The sequence below is a fragment of the Ctenopharyngodon idella genome, chromosome 14 (genome assembly GCF_019924925.1).
Source record: "Ctenopharyngodon idella isolate HZGC_01 chromosome 14, HZGC01, whole genome shotgun sequence".
Taxonomy (NCBI): Eukaryota; Metazoa; Chordata; class Actinopteri; order Cypriniformes; family Xenocyprididae; genus Ctenopharyngodon; species Ctenopharyngodon idella.
This window is the reverse complement of record NC_067233.1, coordinates 29,591,630-29,611,471: the sequence shown is the minus strand read 5'-3', so window position 1 is coordinate 29,611,471 and position 19,842 is coordinate 29,591,630. Positions and strand designations below refer to the sequence as shown.

At 38.0% G+C, this 19,842-nt stretch overlaps 2 long non-coding RNA genes across 2 annotated transcripts in view; one reads left to right on the top strand and one right to left on the bottom strand.

The window, feature by feature from the left end:
- LOC127494726 (uncharacterized) overlaps positions 1 to 12,560 on the top strand; it is a 578,474-nt gene extending 565,914 nt beyond the window's left edge. The window contains exon 2 of the long non-coding RNA XR_007924955.1: positions 11,246 to 12,560. This is a non-coding gene — a long non-coding RNA (uncharacterized LOC127494726). The remainder of the gene's footprint in view (positions 1 to 11,245) is intronic.
- LOC127494725 (uncharacterized) lies at positions 10,995 to 19,809 on the bottom strand. Its single transcript, XR_007924954.1, has 2 exons — positions 18,960 to 19,809; positions 10,995 to 14,310 (listed from the first exon to the last, which is right to left on the bottom strand). It is a non-coding gene; the product is annotated as an uncharacterized LOC127494725 (long non-coding RNA).
- Between the last annotated feature and the right edge of the window lie 33 nt (positions 19,810 to 19,842).

The following is a 19,842-nucleotide window of genomic DNA, read 5'->3' as shown; positions in this document are numbered from 1 at the left end:
TAAATTTCGATAACTTTAAGCAGTATTACTACTAGCCTACTTTTTATTCCATAAAAACAATGCAATGGTGATGAATAGGACCATGCAAATAACAAACTTTGTGTTTAATTTTGAAACTTCCTTTGTATTGCATACTAAACAGAGTTAAATGTATTAAAAAGTGCGACTAAGTTCAGTATCCTGTAGGTATATTGTTGAAAAGTATAGCACTGTGGCACTGTTTAGTAAGGCATGGCACCGTGTTCTGAGAACCGTTTTTTCCTGTTCCTTCAATTTCAGTATTACTATTTATAAGTCCAGTAATGATCAGGCCACACTATCTTTTGCCATACATTCTCTCTGTGCTTGAGTGCAGACAGCACAGAAGAGCACTGTGTCCTGAGGTAAAATATTGGTTTAAAACAGAACTTAGATGAAAAAAAAAATCCTGGTTCGAGTGTCAAATAGCTTCTTTTCTGTGATGTTCTATAGTAACCACCCATTGACTGACATTGAGGAATGCAGCTTTAGTCTTTAGTCTAGTAAATATAAAGCTTATTAAGATACTAGTGACAAAGCATGCACCACCATCCTTGTTATCACAAGCGTTTATGTAAAAATATCCTAATCTTTTTGTTAGCGGTCTTGAAACAGGCCAGTCAATCCATCAGAGTCAAACAACAGGTGCCTTTGTCAAAATTTAAGGGCTAGAAAGAGGCAGCAGGGCTTAGAGTTTCACTCTTTGAAAATGATACGGGCCGTACGTCTCCCCCTCTGAATGTAGTGCTGAAGGACAGACCACCCAACTCTCAGCACTTAAAGCGGGAGTAGACGGGCTTTCACAATACTTACTCCCGCACATCATGACCCCACTCTGAGGAAGTCATTCATTTGCACATGACATACTCCCCTCTTGAGCTAGGGAAATAAAAATACACACATCCAACGCGGAACAAATCATTGTAAATGCATGTATCAGCATGGGCATCTTAAATCTACATTTTTCATCAAGACATTTTTTATGGAAATTTGAGCAATGGCAGACTCTAGCCTCATCCACTGGCATGGATCATGTTTTTGGTTAGTGTTCACTGGGTTCGTCTGAGATGTGCGCTAGAGGGACTGTGGTAAGCTGAAGGGCGTGAGTCTATTGTCCCAGCCTGATTCTGCAGTCAGCCAAGATGCTCTCATTCCACTGGCTTGTAAAGTGAACTTCCATTGGTGACGAATGACTGTGGCATTTTCAACTCTGGCCCTAGAGGCTCCTAGGGGAACCTTTACACCATTTACAGTGAACCGTGCACAGGGCAGTGGTGCATTATGTAGCTCCACCAAAAACACTGCATGTTAGAGAGCTCCCATTTATGTCCAATATTTTCCATATGCAGTCAAATCACTATGTGGCAACTGTATATGCAGAAAATAAATGTTTGGTTTGTCTGAACAAAATGGTGCTAATAATGTGGTTATAGAAGTAACATCTTGAGAGGAATTTCTTGGGGTTATGATTCATTAGATTCCATCTGGAATTTACTGTTTTAAAAAAGAATATGAATAAACACCATCTAAATAAATAATTAAATAATGTGCCTCTAATCTAAGACAAAACAACTAGAAAAAATTTACTATGTGTACATTAAAACTATTAAGGAGCCACATATTTTTTTATGGCACACAACGGAATTATAAGCTCTTTATTGACATATGTGGTTGAAATCTTTTTTTTTTTTTTTTTTTAGTTGCATGAATGAATTCGATTGTTTTAGTAATCCCAGTGATTACCACTGATCTTGTAAACCAAGATCTCTGATAGCAAGAAGAAAGTCTTACAATGCTATATATCTAGTTCAGTCATGAAACAGGCTGCAGGCAATCACATTATTACCGCATGGCACAAGCTGATTGGCCTCTGCTGATCCTGCAGCCAATGAGATTGCTTGCTCAACATTTAAATAGTCTGTGTCATTGTTTGCTGTAGGCTTGTCCTACAGCGCATTATCAGTGTCCATCTGAAATTCAACTGCTTAAGATGAGTGACCTGTCTTTTATTATTGCAAAACTCTAAACAATGTTGCATGGTCTGCATTCATCAATGAAGCAAACGTACATGTTTAAAGGGTTAATTCACCCAAAAATAAAAATTCTGTCATTGATTACTCACCCTCATGTCATTCCCGTAAGACTTTTATTCATCTTCGGAACACAAATGAAGATCTTTCTAATGAAATCTGAGAGCTTTCTGTGCCTCCACTGACAGCCTATGCAACTACCACTTTCAAGGTAGTAAAAGGTAGTAAAGACATCATTAAAATATTCCATGTGTCTCCAATGGTTTTTTTCTGCGCAATCAAAGCACTCGCATTGCTTCATAAAATTGAGGTTAAACCACTGGAGTCACTTTTATGATGTATTTACCACCTTTCCGTGGCTTGAAAGTGGTAGCTGCATAGGCTGTCAATGGAGGGACAGAAATCTCTCAAATTTCATCAAAAATCTGTGTTCCGAAGAGGAACGAAAGTCTTATGGGTATGGAACAACATAAGGGCGAGTAATTACTGACAGAATTTTCATTTTTGGGTGAACTACCCCTTTTAAAATCATGTTTGTAGTTTAACAAGTTACATATGGTACAAGGAGTGAATAATTAACCATGTAAGCAAGCTAGCATGAGAACATGCATAGTGACTTTACATCCACGTTCTTAAACCAATTATGCTTAATAAGCCGACAACTCGTGTGGTCATGTAAACGCATTAAACCGTTTTCCTTTATTGGCATAAGATCATAAATGGCTTAAGAATAAACTGACTGACAGAGCCCATTACCCTGATTTAACATTACCGGGTAAACACCTTAACCTGCGTTCTGTCAGCTTATTGAAGTGCGCATGTGTGATATGTGACAGGAAAGCGTCCTTATATGGTAGATTTAAGCACATCCAGCCACAATAAGTGTTTCGCACTAGGGTAGGAGAAATATATCCCACACTCCAACTTTTCCTTGACCAAAGAAACATAAAAATGTGTTCTCATCTCATGCAGCCAATGGACAAGTGGTACAGTTGTAGAAACTTAAAATATGAGAGGAGAATGAGTCTGTGCAAGTTTCTCACTGACATTTTGAAATACTGGGGATTTAATGCTTTATTTAACAACACAACTCACATAATACATAAAATACTCTGAGTGAAATACGTGGATGCTTATGTTTTGAAGTCACCACCGGGGAATTACCTGTTTTTATCATACAGTCTTGTAAACGTGGTTAACTTACATTGCCAGGTTATAGATTTGCATGTAAACCAGTAAATTGGGAACTGAATTTTGGTATTTATCAGCATATTTGTGTGCATGTAAATGTGCTCAATAATAACAAGAGCAGCAGCAGCAGCAGGAGGAAAACTTGGTTGTGAGGTTAAAGGCAAGCATAGCTTGTATGAGAACACATTTTAAGTGAAATTAGATATTTTTCAAGAAGAATGTTGATGTTTGCATGTTACCCTGCGGTTTGCTGTTTGTCAAATGATTGTGTTATTTGGATCCTGTTCAATCATGACAAAACATGTATAATTGCATGGTTATTTTCCATCTCTATCAGCTTGCAACAGGATATAATTTGTTCAAGTCACACATAGTGTGCGCTATAGGTAAGTTTGAGCCATATTTGCTCAGGTGCATAGCTGAGTTAGGTCAATAGTTAATCAAACCTAAATGTATGGCACCCAGGCACACATTACTTAAGTCACTGGTTAAATAACACTGGGCTTCGATAGCCCAGATACACACAAGTCAAGCCACTAGATATTAAGCCATTCGGCAAAGCTAGATATAACAAATATGTGATTCTCATGGCTCTTCGGAGCAGCAGCAGTACATATGTCTTGCCGATAGATCTGCTGTTGTTTATGAAACATTCAATGATTAATGACGGTTGCATGAATAAAATCTGACAGCTCTGAATATAAATCATTATTCTAGGCTTACTGTCACATCCCAGCCACACCCAATCATCTTCCTTTCAGCTAATCCAACTCCTGGACTAATTATCACCACACCTGACCCCCATCACCTCAGCGATATACTGTAATCAAACATCTGATGCTGCCCATTCTGAGAGCGCCATTTAGAAAGCACATTCACCTAAATGGCGCTCTCATAAGTGTGGGCAGCGTCAGATGGCAATAACAAAATAAACACACAACAAAATTGAGAAAACATCAAGAATTTTAATAAAGCATAAGAAAAGCATCTGATCATAGCAACATGGATATGTTTGTTTGCATGAGCTCTGCAATTCGGCACTCTAGTAAAGTCATGTCACGTTTATTTACATAGCACTTTCTATAAAAGATTGCTTAAAATCAAGCACCTTCACCGTATTGAACATGAAATACAGTGTCAGTGACTTGTTTCATCAGAAGTGCAACTGACACATCTGACCTCCATGGATTATACAGGAGAATGAAGCTGAAAAGACTTCCATGTGAACACCTATCTATTACGTAATCACCACCAACAAGGTGTTTACCAAGCTGTTTCAAACTCCACTCCTGTTACAAACTTCATTTGGAGTTCGTTTTGGCCTGATTTTGACGTCATATCAGATCAATGAAGATCTTAGTTGCACATTAGGTTGTGGACTGAATGATTCCCTTTTTATTCAGATGCCTGTAGAAACACCTCCAAGTCCTTAGCCAATTACATTTCCTATGCCCTTCTATTCATGGTGGGTGAACATAAGGCAGATTGCTACCCTGTCAGTCCAGAGTCATCACAGCCTTACCAGTGTCCCCAGTACACTCCATTCTATCTACAACCTCCACTATGAATTACTGTACTCGTAGCGCTGTGTGTATTTACCCCAGTCCTCCCTGAAGCTCTGGAGTCCACACAAGACACTGAGCTCAGTCCATTGTCCGCACCAGCCTCGGAGCTCAGTCCATAATATTTTGAGGGACACAACACACTGTGGTCTTTCTTCATTACCCACCATAGTGAATCTGAGGGCGAGATATGCCTTGTCATATTTTCTTGTCTTGAGGCTGTCGACACTAGACGTGACAAAGCGACCGTTGCAAAATAGAACAGCATCAGTTTACAGTTGGTATTTAGCGTAGACAGCATCACTGATTATAATGGGTTCTGTTTGCTTTTGTCGTGTCGTATCACATAGCGATGCTTGTGTTCTGATGTAGGCACGTTGTTTTGGTAGTTGTGACATTGTGACCTTTTTATATCTTTGGACACACTGGTTTCCGTGACTGGTGTGAAACAAGGCTTCATTTGTCAAGTCGGATGCAGGTGGAATGTATAATTTAGCATTTTTTTTGGACAAAATTTCTGCAGTGCATTGTGATATTACATTGTAAATATTTACAATTACACTAATATGTCTGAGCCATATCCTTGTGATCAGCACTCCGTACTTCAGGAAAATCTGATTTCAAGTTCCAGCTCAAGGTTCTTTACCAAACCTGTTCCACTCTCTCTTCGAAATGATGTTTTATTAACAAGGTTTGGGAGGAGCAGGTTCAGATAATTAACCTAATTAGCTCAAGTGGAAAGCATTCAGTTAATCAACTCAACCAACGTCAAGAGGTATAAATACAGCAGACTTGCCTCTGTTCGTCTGACAGTTTATTAGCATCCCTCCACCACCCCATCTCCTCACTTTTAGTTCTATCTATTCTTACCACAACCAGGGGGACTACTTTGGGTTTGGGCCAAAATTCCGAGCTCAGAATCCATGGGAAAATGTGTAAAATAGTCTACTAGTATCCACTAGTTGAAATAGTCTGTGACATTCATTACATGTCCCTTAACATTGCTATGTAACAAAAATAATCAGCTATGGGAGCAGCTACGCAGCATAGTGATATGGTGATTGGTGAACAATATATATATATATATATATATATTTTATATATATATATGCGCCATTTATTGGTAGAGACGAGACAGTGTGTGAATGACTTTGTGAGGTGCTTGATTTAGACCACAAATTAGGTGGAAACAGAAATTTCATTAATATGGTACTACTGAAAGGACACAAGTGAATAAACTGGGACATTAATCACTGGCATGAAAAACAATTGCTTTGATCATGGAAAGTCATGTCTCTGATTAATTTTTTTTTTTTTTTTTTCGCTTACCTCACCATATACTTTGTTTCTTACAGCAAAAACATCTGGCTGACAGGCTTCTCTGGCTTTTAAAAAGTTTTTTAAAGAGTGATTTTATTCCACTGAACAGGGAGAGGAAGGTACACGATCTGCCAGAAAGGACTACAATCAATGATTACATCACAGCTTTGAGCCCTTGTTAGACAAGAAGTCAGAGGATCAAGGTTAGGTCCTGAAGACAGTAATCCAGCAAACTTTAAAAGCACTGAATCTTCTGAAAATATGTTTCCATTAGCTTTTCACCTGATTAACCTTATTATTGCTACTTTCACACGGTGAAACCATCACATGAATGGCAGCTGTGACTGTTTGACCTTATATGAGACTCGTGTGTAATACACAAACATGCTCCAGAGAATTAACTATGACATGTAACATCAGATAAAAATGACTTCAAACTGAAGCAGCATTGTAAGAATGTCTGCATGAAAGGGAGTTTTCAAGCAAAACATTTTAAAAACGTTGATATAATAGACCTAGAGTTGAAAATAAGACAAAACATGTTGGGACACTTTGTGGTTTTGAAACATTAGTGGAACATATACATAGTGAATGTGACTACACCTGTGGTTACTTTGCCATCCGCAGATTTTTATGTAGAAGCATGGTATGCACAAAGCACAGACTCCAGATGTTTTTTTAAACAAGTGTCCATCAATTTAAAATCCCTCACCAATATCCGGCCTCATGAAAACAAAAAATCTATTGCAATTACAAGATTATTTCCTCCTGATCTAACACAATGGAGTGTGAGTTTTCAGTTCCCTCTGACATCTGTTAATAAGAACTACCAGTACAAGCAGAACAATAAGACCACCTCTTTTCCGCTCACCATCTGACATCCTGACACCTGTTGCAATGATCCGTGGCATCCATTACATAAGGAACAACCTTTAATATCCACCACCTGCCTTTAAATGCTTGAAATCTTTTCATCTACATAGCAATGTATTAACACTTCACTTTAATACCTCTCAATTAGCAAAGGCACAAAATAAGGAACTGCTTAGACTTGCATAAGAGCCACACTTGTAAAATCTCTTAACAAGAAGCAACATGGTATGTCACGACAAACTATGAAGTAATGTCTGTTTTTGATGCTGAGTGTTATCATAATGCACTGGTACAGCGCTACAATTGGGAAATAATTACCCTTATTGAATATATTCACCTTAAGTTCATATTCATGGAATATGTATTAATCATCAGTATCATGGTACATCCTGTATTAAAATACAACCCGAATTTCGGAAATGTTGGGACGTTTTTTAAATTTGAATAAAATGAAAACTAAAAGACTTTCAAATCACATAACAAATGTTTAAACTAAGAAATTTTACAATTTTATGCACAACATGAGCTGGGAAATAGTTGGGACGGGGGCATGTTTACCATGGTGTAGCATATCCTCTTCTTTTCAAAACAGTGTGAAGACGTCTGGGCATCGAGGTTGTGAGTTTCTGGAGTTTTGGTGTTGAAATTTGGTCCCATTCTTGCCTGATATAGGTTTCCAGCTGCTGAAGAGTTTGTGGTTGTCTTTGATGTATTTTTCTCTATAGGTGAATGATCTGGACTGCAGGCAGGCCAATTCAGCACCTGGACTCTTCTACGACAAAGCCATGCTGTTGTAATAGCTGCAGTATGTGATTTTGCATTGTCTTGCTGAAATACACAAGGCCTTCCCTGAAATAGACGTCGTCTGGAGGTGAGCATTTGTTGCTCTAAAACCTTTATATACCTTTCAGCATTCATAGTGCCTTCCAAAACATGCAAGCCGCCCATACCGTATACACTTATGCACCCCCATACCATCAGAGATGCTGGATTTTGAACTGAACACTGGTAACACGCTGGAAGGTCTTCCTCCTCTTTAGCCTGGAGGACACGGCGTCCATGATTTCCAACAAGAATGTCACATTTGGATTCGTCTGACCATAGAACACTTTTCCACTTTGAAACAGTCCATTTTAAATGAGCCTTGGCCCACAGGACACGACGGCGCTTCTGGACCATGTTCACATATGGCTTCCTTTTTGCATGATAGAGATTTAGTTGGCATCTGCAGATGGCACGGCGGATTGTGTTTACCGACAGTGGTTTCTGGAAGTATTCCTGGGCCCATTTAGTAATGTCATTGACACAATCATGCCGATGAGTGATGCAGTGTTGTCTGAGGGCCTGAAGACCATGGGCATCCAGTAAATGTCTTCAGGCCTTGTCCCTTACACACAAAGATTTCTACAGTTTCTCTGAATCTTTTGATGATGTTATGCACTGTAGATGATGAGATTTGCAAAGCCTTTGCAATTTGACGCTGAGGAACATTGTTTTTAAAGTATTCCATAATCTTTTTACACCTTCTTTTACAGCTCTGCCCATCTTTACTTCTGAGAGACTCTGCCTCTCTAAGACATCCCTTTTATAGCTAATCATGTTACAGACCTGATATCAATTAACTTAATTAGTTGCTAGATGTTCTCCCAGCTGAATCTTTTCAAAATGCTCAAACTTGAGTGGTTGATGTTGTTGCTAAGGGGTTTTGACTTTAGCATATAGATATATGTTTAAGGGTGTTCTAGGTGCTTGCTAGCATCAATCTGAAGTATAATTGCTTGGAAGAGTAATAGCATAAAAAACAATGCTTTGCAGAATTTGAGATGCGTGTCTTAGCAAAAACCACTAATAAACTTTTACATTAAAGACACAATATGTAAGTTTTGCCACTAGAGGTTTCTTATTCAAAACAAAGGGGTGACGCTGTGAAGGAGCGTGGAATCATGGGACTTATTGTGTTTACCTCAGCCGATGGAAAGCAATTCGACGGACTCGGGCAGAAATCATGTTCATGGATGAGCAAATGTATTAAAGTTTTATTATCATCACGGTGGTATAAAGCAGGACGCTCCGAGAGACATGGCCCGTAGGAGTGAATGCTAGACACCTGCAATTCGGTCTCAAGAACAGTGGAGCTTTTATTATGCTGTTCGGTGATAGATGTATCCAAACAGTTGCTCACCTGCCTAATAAAACACAATATATTAAAGTGTCTTTGTTGTTTCCATTGTTTCTACGAAAGTAAAACTGGAAATCAATGGTAGCACAGATATGAAGTCAGTGACAAGCGACGCAATTATACGGTCCGTGTCCTGGTTAAAATTGCTGATTTCTCTGGATTAAACATTGCTGGAAACATTTGAGATAATGTAAGTATACAAGTCAACAAAATATATAACATTGTTCTAGTGGTTTTTGGATATTTTCATCTTAAAAATCTTACATTTTGTGCCTTTAAGCGTTTGTACTCACAAAGCAATGAAGCACATATGAATTTAGCTCGGATACGGAGCTAGATCCTGGTGAGGCATCTACTTAGATCAAATGAAGAAACAGCTGCCTGAGTCAGGTTGTAGGCTGTGGTTAAAAATTCTGAAAGAAAAGTCATCCAAGCAGAGGCAGGATGCCGCAGATTGACCTTGGCTCTCTTTCAGTATTGTGGAACTTTGAATTCTCTAAAAATAAAAGGCAACATGAAAATAAAAACAGACTTGCATCACCCTGAACCACACTGAACATTCAAGTAGAATTAACTAATGAGTCTCTATTTGTCAAAAGTTGACAGTTCATGTTTTTTGGGCATCTTGAGAATTTGATTTATTTTTGTACAAGTCCTGAGATAATTTGCACCCTCTAGTGTTTGAGAGTCAAGTGTCAGCAGGTTGAGCCCAAATAAGGTAGAGCAAGTGCTCAGAACATTGGCTATTACCTGTAACAAGGAAAATTTTACTAAGTCAAGTTTACTTGGATTGAAGTCACTTACATTAAAAGAAAAACTTGTTAAATATGCTTCTCATAAGCATGGAGTAGTGACATGCGAAATAGTTTTGCAGCATATTTTCATTCCCATAAGAATACAAAAATAAATTCTAGTTCAAAAACAGTCAAGAACCCACCAAAACATGGACAAGACAACAGAAATCTTTTTTTTTTTTTTTTTTGTTTAAAAGAGGTGCAAAATATCCCAGATTATGTCAATAGATATTGATATAGACATCACTAATTATCTTGCCTACATGGAATATGTGCTACACAATGTTCTACAAATCAGCTTTTGTATTAATTAAATATTTTGTCTAATTTGATTGTCATTATTTATGCAGCCTCACGTCTTTTTTCAATGGAACACAAAATGAGAATATCTGAAGGATTTTCATGTAGATCTTATGTATACATAAACAGTTTATATTGATCATGTCAGAAAAGCTTTTAAAAAATAAGCAAATTTCAAAAGTAGTCTATATGTCATATGATAGTTCTGTCTGAGGAGCAGAACCAATTTTTAAGTATATCTGCTTATCAAATGCAGCTCTCAAATCAAATGTAAGTCACTTGTAAGTCGCTTTGGATAAAAGCTTCTACAAAATGAATACATTTGAATGTAAATGTAAACGTATCATGTCAGCCCTGATATCAATGGTGTTTGATCATTAAACATGCAAGAATAAGTGTTTGATGCCACTAAAGTCGAAATTGTGCCACATTTGATTTGGAGGGCAGGTTTTACAGTGACTAGTGACTTAAAGGGATACTTCACCCAAAAATGAAAATTCTATCATCAATTACTCACCCTCAAAGTTGCACCAAAACTTTGATGTTTCAAAAACTTAAAGGGTTAGTTCACCCAAAAATTAAATTTCTGTAAGACCTTTGTTCATCTTCGGAACACAAATTAAGAAGTTTTTGATGAAATCCGAGAGGTTTTTTATCCCCCACAGAAAGCAATGTCACATTCACACATTCAAGGTCCAGAAAGGTAGTAAAGACATGGTTAAAATAGTTAACGTCAAGTCAAGTCAAGTCACCTTTATTTATGTAGCGCTTTTTACAATGTAGATTGTGTCAAAGCAGCTTTACATTGATAACTGGTACATTATTTGGCTGCACAGCAGCTCTTAAAAGAATAGTGTCAATGCAGGCAGATCAAAGCACTGTTGAATATCAAATGTCAAGTCAAATGTCAAGTGTCCCCAACTAAGCAAGCCAAAGGCGACAGCGGCAAGGAACCCAAACTCCATCAGGTGACATCAGGTGGCAGACAAGTGGCAAATAGGTGTTTAAATGGAGAAAAAAAACCTTGGGAGAAACCAGGCTTAGTCGGGGGGCCAGTTCTCCTCTGGCCAACAGTGCTTTGTTACGATTCAGGTAGCTATCATAAGTACGACAGGATCGCAACATTCAAACTATTTATTCCAGTTCCATCCAATTGAGGATCGTATTCATCACGGCGGTATGGACGGTTGTTGAGGAACTGTCTTCGTGGCTGTCGTGTCGATGAGGCCCTCACAGTGGATGATCTAGTTGACTCAATCTCTGCTGATACTTCAGGGCTGCGTTGTGGTCGTGTCAAGGTGCAGGTCCTTGGTCTCACCTGGATACGGCCCGGATCCGGTTGACTACGGTGAACCTCGGGATAACCAGAAAGACTAATATTAGCGTAGATGCCATTCTTCTTCTGATGTAACGAGTACATCAGGCGTTATAGGAAGTGTTCCCGGTTCCGGCTGACCTAATTTATTCAGCCTAATAATCCTTTAACGGATTTGAAAATATAAATTGGTAATGTGTTATGTGTATGCCAGGTTAAAGAGATGCGTTTTTAGTCTAGATTTAAACTGACAGAGTGTGTCTGCTTCCCGAACAATGCTAGGAAGATTGTTCCAGAGTTTAGGTGCCAAATAGGAGAAGGATCTACCGCCTGCGGTTGATTTTGATATTCCAGGTATTATCAGCTGGCCTGAATTCTGAGATCGCAATAGACGTGAAGGACTATAATGAATTAGGAGCTCGCTCAGGTACTGGGGAGCTAAACCATTTAGTGCTTTGTAAGTAATTAGCAAGATTTTAAAATCTATACGATGTTTAACAGGAAGCCAATGCAGTGTTGACAGAACTGGGCTAATATGGTCATACTTCCTAGTTCTAGTAAGAACTCTAGCTGCTGCATTTTGTACGAGCTGTAGTTTATTTATCAAGCGAGCAGAACAACCACCCAGTAGAGCATTACAGTAATCTAGCCTTGAGGTCATGAACGCATGAACTAACTGTTCTGCATTTTTCATTGAGAGCATATGTCGTAGTTTAGATATATTTTTAAGATGGAAGAATGCGGTTTTACAGATGCTAGTAACATGGCCTTCAAATGAAAGATTGGTATCAAAGAGCACACCCAGATTCCTAAGTGACGACGAAGATTTAACAGAGCAGCCATCAAGTGTTAGACAGTATTCTAGGTTATTACGTGAAGAAGTTTTTGGTCCAAAAATTATAATCTCTGTTTTGTCTGAATTTAGTAGTAGGAAATTACTGGTCATCCAATTTTTTTTTTTTTTTTTTTTTTTTTTTTGACGTGACTACAGTGGTTCAACATTAATGATATGAAGCGATGAAAATACTTTTTTTCAGTATTGGCCAGTTCCTGTGTCAACATCACACGCATGCGTCATGCTGCTCACGTGAACGGTCAATACTGAGCCGGCATTCTGATGTAGAACCTGGAAGCACTGCAACAAAAATAGCGTAGGAGAATGACGGGAGAGAAGAAATAACTGAATAAAGTTATTTTTGTTTTTGTGCACAAAAAAGTATACAGAAGCTCAACCGTGCTTGCTTGATGCGCGAGAACAAACCTCACTGGATTTTGCGCATCATACACATACATGCTTGATCTTCCTTTTACCATTTTTAATGTGCTCTATGTATGTGCATTGGCCAATGTTTGTATGTGAATACCCCCCCCCCCCCCCCTTTTGCGTGAACCAACCCTTACATTTATACATTTCGGTCTGTATGTCTCACAAAGTGTGAAAATTCTTGAAAAATGCTGCTTTTGTGTTCCACAGAAAAAAAAAAAAAAAAAGCATATAAGTTTTAAACCATGTCATAAATAATGACATTTTGTAGTGAACTATTCCATTAAATCCAATCAACAGATTCTGTCTTCACCTAGTACTAATTATTGAATAACATGCTGATAGATTGATAGGGTTTGATGTAATATTTGACCGATTTAAAACAGAAATATATTCAAATTGATCCAAGAGCCTGAATAAGACATACAGAGAGAGAGGGAGAGAGAGAGAGAGAGAGAGAGAGAGAGAGAGAGAGAGAAACAGAGGGAGTGACCAGCTGGATTACCATGTAAATAGTTGTGAAGATAGGTAGAGTCTGGATGTGTGCCAGGACTCTACAAAGGGCTCCTAACATCTGTTTGACGGCACATTTCTGCTCTGTGTTTGAGCAAGAAAAACACTCTTGCTTGGAATGAGTCGCTTGCACATGATCATGCATAGAGACAGTCGCATCAAAAATAAGCAGCTCCGGAGTAACACAGTCACACACTGGCCGGAATATTTTAAAGGACACGTTGGCGCTTCCAGGAACACTGGAGGAAAACTTTGAAGCCGATCCAGTCTGTTGTTTTTCACAACTCTGAATTTATCTGTTTTACCAGTCATTCCATGAATATTGAACATTCCGTGATGTAAGATGTTGATACGCCATGGAAAATGCAGACCTCATAATTTATCAACCTGATTGAAATACATTGTGGTCATGAGGCCATCAATTTGAGAGACTGGTGATCACTTAAATCTTCCAATCAGCTTCAGTGTCTGGTTCAATGTAAGTTTCTTCGCTTAAATTTGTCTTGACATAGAAGGAAATGGGGCAAACCACAAGTTAGGCACAGAAAAATTAACCTACAAACCCAAATTGTTAAGCAGCCATAGCATATAAAAAGGCTCAAGTGGATAAAGGAGTGCGAGTGGTAACAGTGGTCGAGGGGCAGAAATATGCGGGGGGTGAATTCCCTCCCCCCCCAGCCCTATACCTGGAGCATATGAAACTAATTTGTATAACAAATGTTGGTTTTAGGCGGCATTCCTCACCCAATGATGGCTCCTCAAGGCCTGGAGAGCACCATTCGTTAGAGCTTAAGGCAAAGCAAACAAATTAATTAACACTATCTTTACTAGGGATGGCCAAGCCAAGCAAACCCCGAAACACAACACCATTACCTAAATTCGCATACATCTGTCCATGTCTTCCCTCTGGCTTTACGTGCCTCTCGCCCTTGACTGAAGTTTGAGGACCACCTGCATGAAAGAAGAGACCCAGCCTGTTATGTCTCAGTGATGGAAAAAAATAACACAGAATCCAGCTCTGCAAACAGCTCGCTGCACGGATCATTTTTCTGCGTTGCGCTGGACACGAGAGTAAAATAAGAACAGATGATATCATACACGGGAACAGAGGTCCTTTCGCTTTGTCTGATTTAAACGCTATGTGAAGTGCCCGATGTGGCGTCACCAGACCAGAGTTGGTGTCAAGAGTGGACCTTCCAAAAGACAAAACCAGACCAACATCAGAGCAACTACATCACAGACCAACACTAGACCGCTTGAAACCCAAATCCAGACCAAGACCTTGACCACTATCAGACCTCCTCCTAACACCAAAAAATTGCGCTTATGACTGCACATGCGCATTGGCTGGACCAGCCTGAAATCTTTTTTTAACACTATTTGAGCAACATTTATGAGACAGTTGTCAGATTTCACAATATGAAATTTAAAGGGGTGGTTGATTATGATTTCACTTTTTAACTTTAGTTAGTGTGTAATGTTGCTGTTAGAGCATAAACAACATCTGCAAAGTTACAACGCTCAAAGTTCAAAGCAAAGGGAGATATTTTCTTTTAAAGAATTCTCTGTTTAAAGACTACAACAAACTTCTTCCCGGGTTAGTCACATCACTCACCCTAAAATTTACGTAAACCCTTGTAAAAGTGGCATTATATGACACCTTTAATCGTAAGCTTGGTCAACAGCTTTGGAGAATTTGATGTTTCCCAATTCAAAGAGCTAGGAGTTGCACTTGCATGACTGAAATAGCTGCCCGAGAGGCGTTTCAAAGATGAAATGACTTGCCTTTGTTTATATCTAACAGGCCGAACAAATAAAAGTTTAATATCAAGCTGGTGTTTTATTAACAAGAGCATTGCGGTGCAACCTTTTAGAGCGAGAGCTGCTGAATTGAAAATATCTGAAATGTGAAATTCCAAATGAACAGGTAAGATGGTGACCCCAATTTATGGCTCAAATCTGATTAACTTGCGAGGTTTTATTCTCTGTGGAGAGTGAGCAAGTCGCTGGAGCATAAGCCATGATCTTGAGGTCGTTATCTTCACTATATGTCCCCGGAGCATGTGGGAGCATTTTCTACACTCACTCATAAATCAACCATGTCAACTATAAAATATAGCTGACCAACAACAGATGTCGGTATAGATTTTTTTAAAAAGAAAAGAAAAAAACTCTCATCTAAATTTTTACTAGTTCTAAATTTTACAGCTAACACCAAGAATGCAACCTGCTGAGTTCTCGCAAATAGTTCCTGTGCAAATCGCTGGATGAGGTGTGCAAGTGAAAACTCACCCCATAGACCACCTTCAGTTATCATTCCTTCTGGACTGAAGATGAACTGGAGGTCTCTCAAACAGGGTCCATTCACTACTGTTTTTTTTACTGTATATGAGACTGGAACCACTTCTAAGAAGTGAATTTTGATGAGCTAATGCAATCTCCATTACATTTTCGACAGGAGACTTTTGATTCAGATGGCAATATAGTGTAAATCAGCGAGACATGTATAAAAATTATGTGCTTCATACATGCATCACATGATGGTGGCATGTATTGTAGAAATCAATCTTCAATTTTTTAAGTGTTACCTATATGTGCTAGTGTTTTTTTTTGTGTTAGTCCACATAATACAGTATCTCCTTTTGTTTCATATAAATATATGTAAGGTATTTAAACTAAGCAGAGGTTAACAAGACATGTAAGAAACTAATTTTGCATGTCACAACAAAACACATTTCACCTTTAGATTCAGTCTTTTTCAAGACCTACATAAGTGTCAAACTGTCCTTTATAAAATGGTTAGTTTCTGTCCATGATTCTGATTGGTCAATAGCTGCGTTTTATTCATGATAAAACACGGCTATGACCGCTTCACCCAACGATTCTGTGTATCACTACACAACACCCTTAGCAACCACTCTTAGCAACATAAACTGTATGTTTTCAATTGATGTTGTTCATTGAAGCTTACTGTCAGTCCTATGTTTATAATAAAAAATCTGTTTAAATGTCCTATGTATTATCTTGTCCTTTTAACAGTTAAGGGGTTTTCCCGTGACTGACAGCGCTAGTCAAAGCATTTATCAGTTGCGTCTTGTTTCATGTTCACAACAATTCAGTCTTTTCAATGTAAAAGTCTTCACTATTGATTGACACACTCATAAAGACAGTCTTTGCTGCCATCTAATGGCGTAATAATGTAACTTCTGTTGCTGTTCACGGTCAGGGACATTTTTTCCGGCGGAAGGAAGGCTTTTATTAAAAGTTTACTTCATGAAAGTTGCATTGATACATATATTTTTGGCTTTAATATTTGTATTGTGTGGTAACCATTTTATAAAAGCAATAAGGTACTCGAGGCTAGTGCTGTATCGTGAATAAGTCATGGCTGAAGGGCGTTGTTAAGAACGACACGAAGTGGAGCGGCTTATTCATGATACAGCACAGCTTGAGTACCTTATTACTTACTTATAAAACATCCTTTATCAAATTCTTAAAAACAATTCTGAGCACAGGTTTCCTATAAAAAAGTGGGAATTCTTCAGATATAACAATGCTTCAAAACTGTTTCACTAATTTGACACTTACATGCATTTGATAGCAAATACACTGTAAATTAATCTAGCATTCCATTTGATTAATAAAAGACATAACCATCAATAGTCCTTATTTTGTACCCATTGTATAAACAAACATACCTATTGTGAAAGAAACACCAAGCTACATATAGGAACAACACTGACCTTTAACTATTCAGACATGAAACACAGAGCACATATTTGACAAGCCCTATCTTTATGAGTGCGTTGGACATATCAGAGATATGTTTTATAGATGCAGCCCTGCCCTTGATTTGTGAGGTGCACATTTGCTGGTTGCCTCTGGCAGCACTCAGCATGCATCATTTCCTACAGAAGGACCCATATGAAGTTTGTGGTCATCTGGTGTATCTCTCATTGGTATTTCATGTGACGCATACATTTCACATTTTATGAAATTCCGCCTGCCATGCATTCCCTGTACCGCTCAGCTTTAATAAAATACGTCATCAACCTTTTGTATTTCTTTGCTCCTTTAATTTCTGCAGTAGATATCCAACAGCTGGTCTGGAGAGGAGGAGGAAACACCTGCTTACACAGGGAAGGTGGAGAAATGAACTCTATGAAAACCTCAGACTGGGGCTGTGTGTCAATACCTACAGAGCTGCCTACCTAGACAGCATTTTTTGGCATCAGTTTTTGACTGTTACTTTTTTTTCTTTACTAGTTTTTGACTTCGAAATTTAGCAAGTTTACTAATCAGCTATTTTAGGAATCACAGACATGCAGCAAAAATAATACAGTAATTCATAGTAAATACTATAGTGTTTTTGAACCATACTATAGTAAAGTACTTGAATTGTTTTTTTTTTTTTTTTTTTTGTGGTAATTCTAAATAGTAATATAAAAAATTACTTTACCCAATACTGTACTCAGGATATATTATACTCTGGATATAACACACAGTCCTGCTCTGCTTCATACTACTATTACTTTAAAAACTAAAGTATACTACAGTATTTATTACAGTTTATCAGTTCACTATAGTTAATACTACAGTATGCTGTAACTCATTAACAAAGTGTTGTAAATTCTATAATATATACAGTATACTACAATTTACTATAGTATGGTTCAAAAACACTATAGTATTTACTATAAATTACTATAGTAGGCAGTTCAGGTGTTGATGCAGCTTTCAAAAAGTCTTTAATTGCCATAAATGTTGGTATATACCAACTTATGATACCCACAAATCAAGGTTTACTTCATTATGCATAAATAATGATATTTTTATGCATTTTATTTAAAGGTGCCCTAGAAAACTATTTCACAAGATGTAACATAAGTCTAAGGTGTCCCCAGAATGTGTCTGTGAAGTTTCAGCTCAAAATACCCCATAGATTTTTTATTATACCATGTTTTAAAGTTTCAATATGTAAGAAAACCACTAGGCCAGTGTTATATATTTTGTTCACTTGAGTACTTGCAATATCCCAAATGTTTGCAACTATTTGTAAATCGTGAGAAAATTGCAATTTTAACCAAGGCGTGTGAGGAGTCGCCTGTCAATTGCGTCATACCCGCGTTACCCTCGGTTTCCAGTTTTACTTTGTAGAAACCATGGAAACACCAAAGACGCTTTAATATTTACATGTTTTAATAGGCAAGGGGACAACTGTTTTTATATATTTATAGACAGAAAACTAATTATTGTTATATAGCTCAACATGTTTAGTCTTATTGTTTAAATCTAATTTTCCTGATTTTTTGCGAGTACCATGCTTTACCATGCCTCAGAGAAAAACACTATTTTGTGAAGTAGCTAACATAGCATAATCAGATGCATCTTTATTTTTAGTAACAGCAATACAGCATTTTCTCCATAGTACAATACGTTTTAAAATTAATTGCATGCCATTTATCATCACAAGCCATCCAGCATTTATTAATATGATATTCTAAAATCGATCTAGCTTACTGCAGCGAACGCAAAGAGTAACGTTATAACATTTTCAACTCACTCAAATGTATCTAATATGATAAACAGAGCTGTGTTACCTCATGACCAGAAAAGCGGAAGCGGCGCCGGCGACTGTGGCATAATAAAAGTTCCGCTGCTCACGGCGTGTGTTGCACAATCGCTCCAGCAGCCTCGTTCAGCTCCCACAACACACAGTCCTGCTCTGCTTCATACTACAGTGACATTAATAATCGCATCCATGAACATGATTTCTTCCCGAGTCCTATCCCAATTCTTTTCCACCGGCCATTGAGGTGAAGACCACATGTCCCAAGATTCCGTGCTCAAACTTGTTGTCATCAAGCTACGCCTTTGTTTTGAATAGGCCTCTAGCGGACAGAAAATATTACATATTGCACCTTTAACTGCCTGTTTTGGGGTGTGATTAAAAATCGCCGATTCAGTGCGTGTAAACCTTTAAATGCTCGTGCTCCATTAAACACTGCAAAAACAATAGAATAAGTTCACACGGCTAATATAACTCTCAAAATGGATCTTTACAAAGTGTTCGTGATGCAGCATATCAGATCACGTAAGTATGGCATGTATTTTGTGGATGTTTACATTTGATTCTGAATCAGTTTGATAATGCTGCGTGGCTAACGGGGCTAAAGCTAACGTTACACACTGTTGGAGAGATTTATAAAGAATGAAGATGCGTTTATGAATTATACAGACTGCAAGCGTTTAAAAAATGAAAATAACGACATGGCTCTGGTCTCCGTGAATACAGTAAGAAACAATGGTAACTTTAACCACATTTAACAGTACATTAGCGACATGCTAACGAAACATTTAGAAAGACAATTTACAAATATCACTAAATATATCATGTGTCATGAACAGTTATTATCGATCCATCTGCCATTTTTGCTATTGTCTTTGCTTCACAATACCTACATAACTTCTGATGATTTGGCT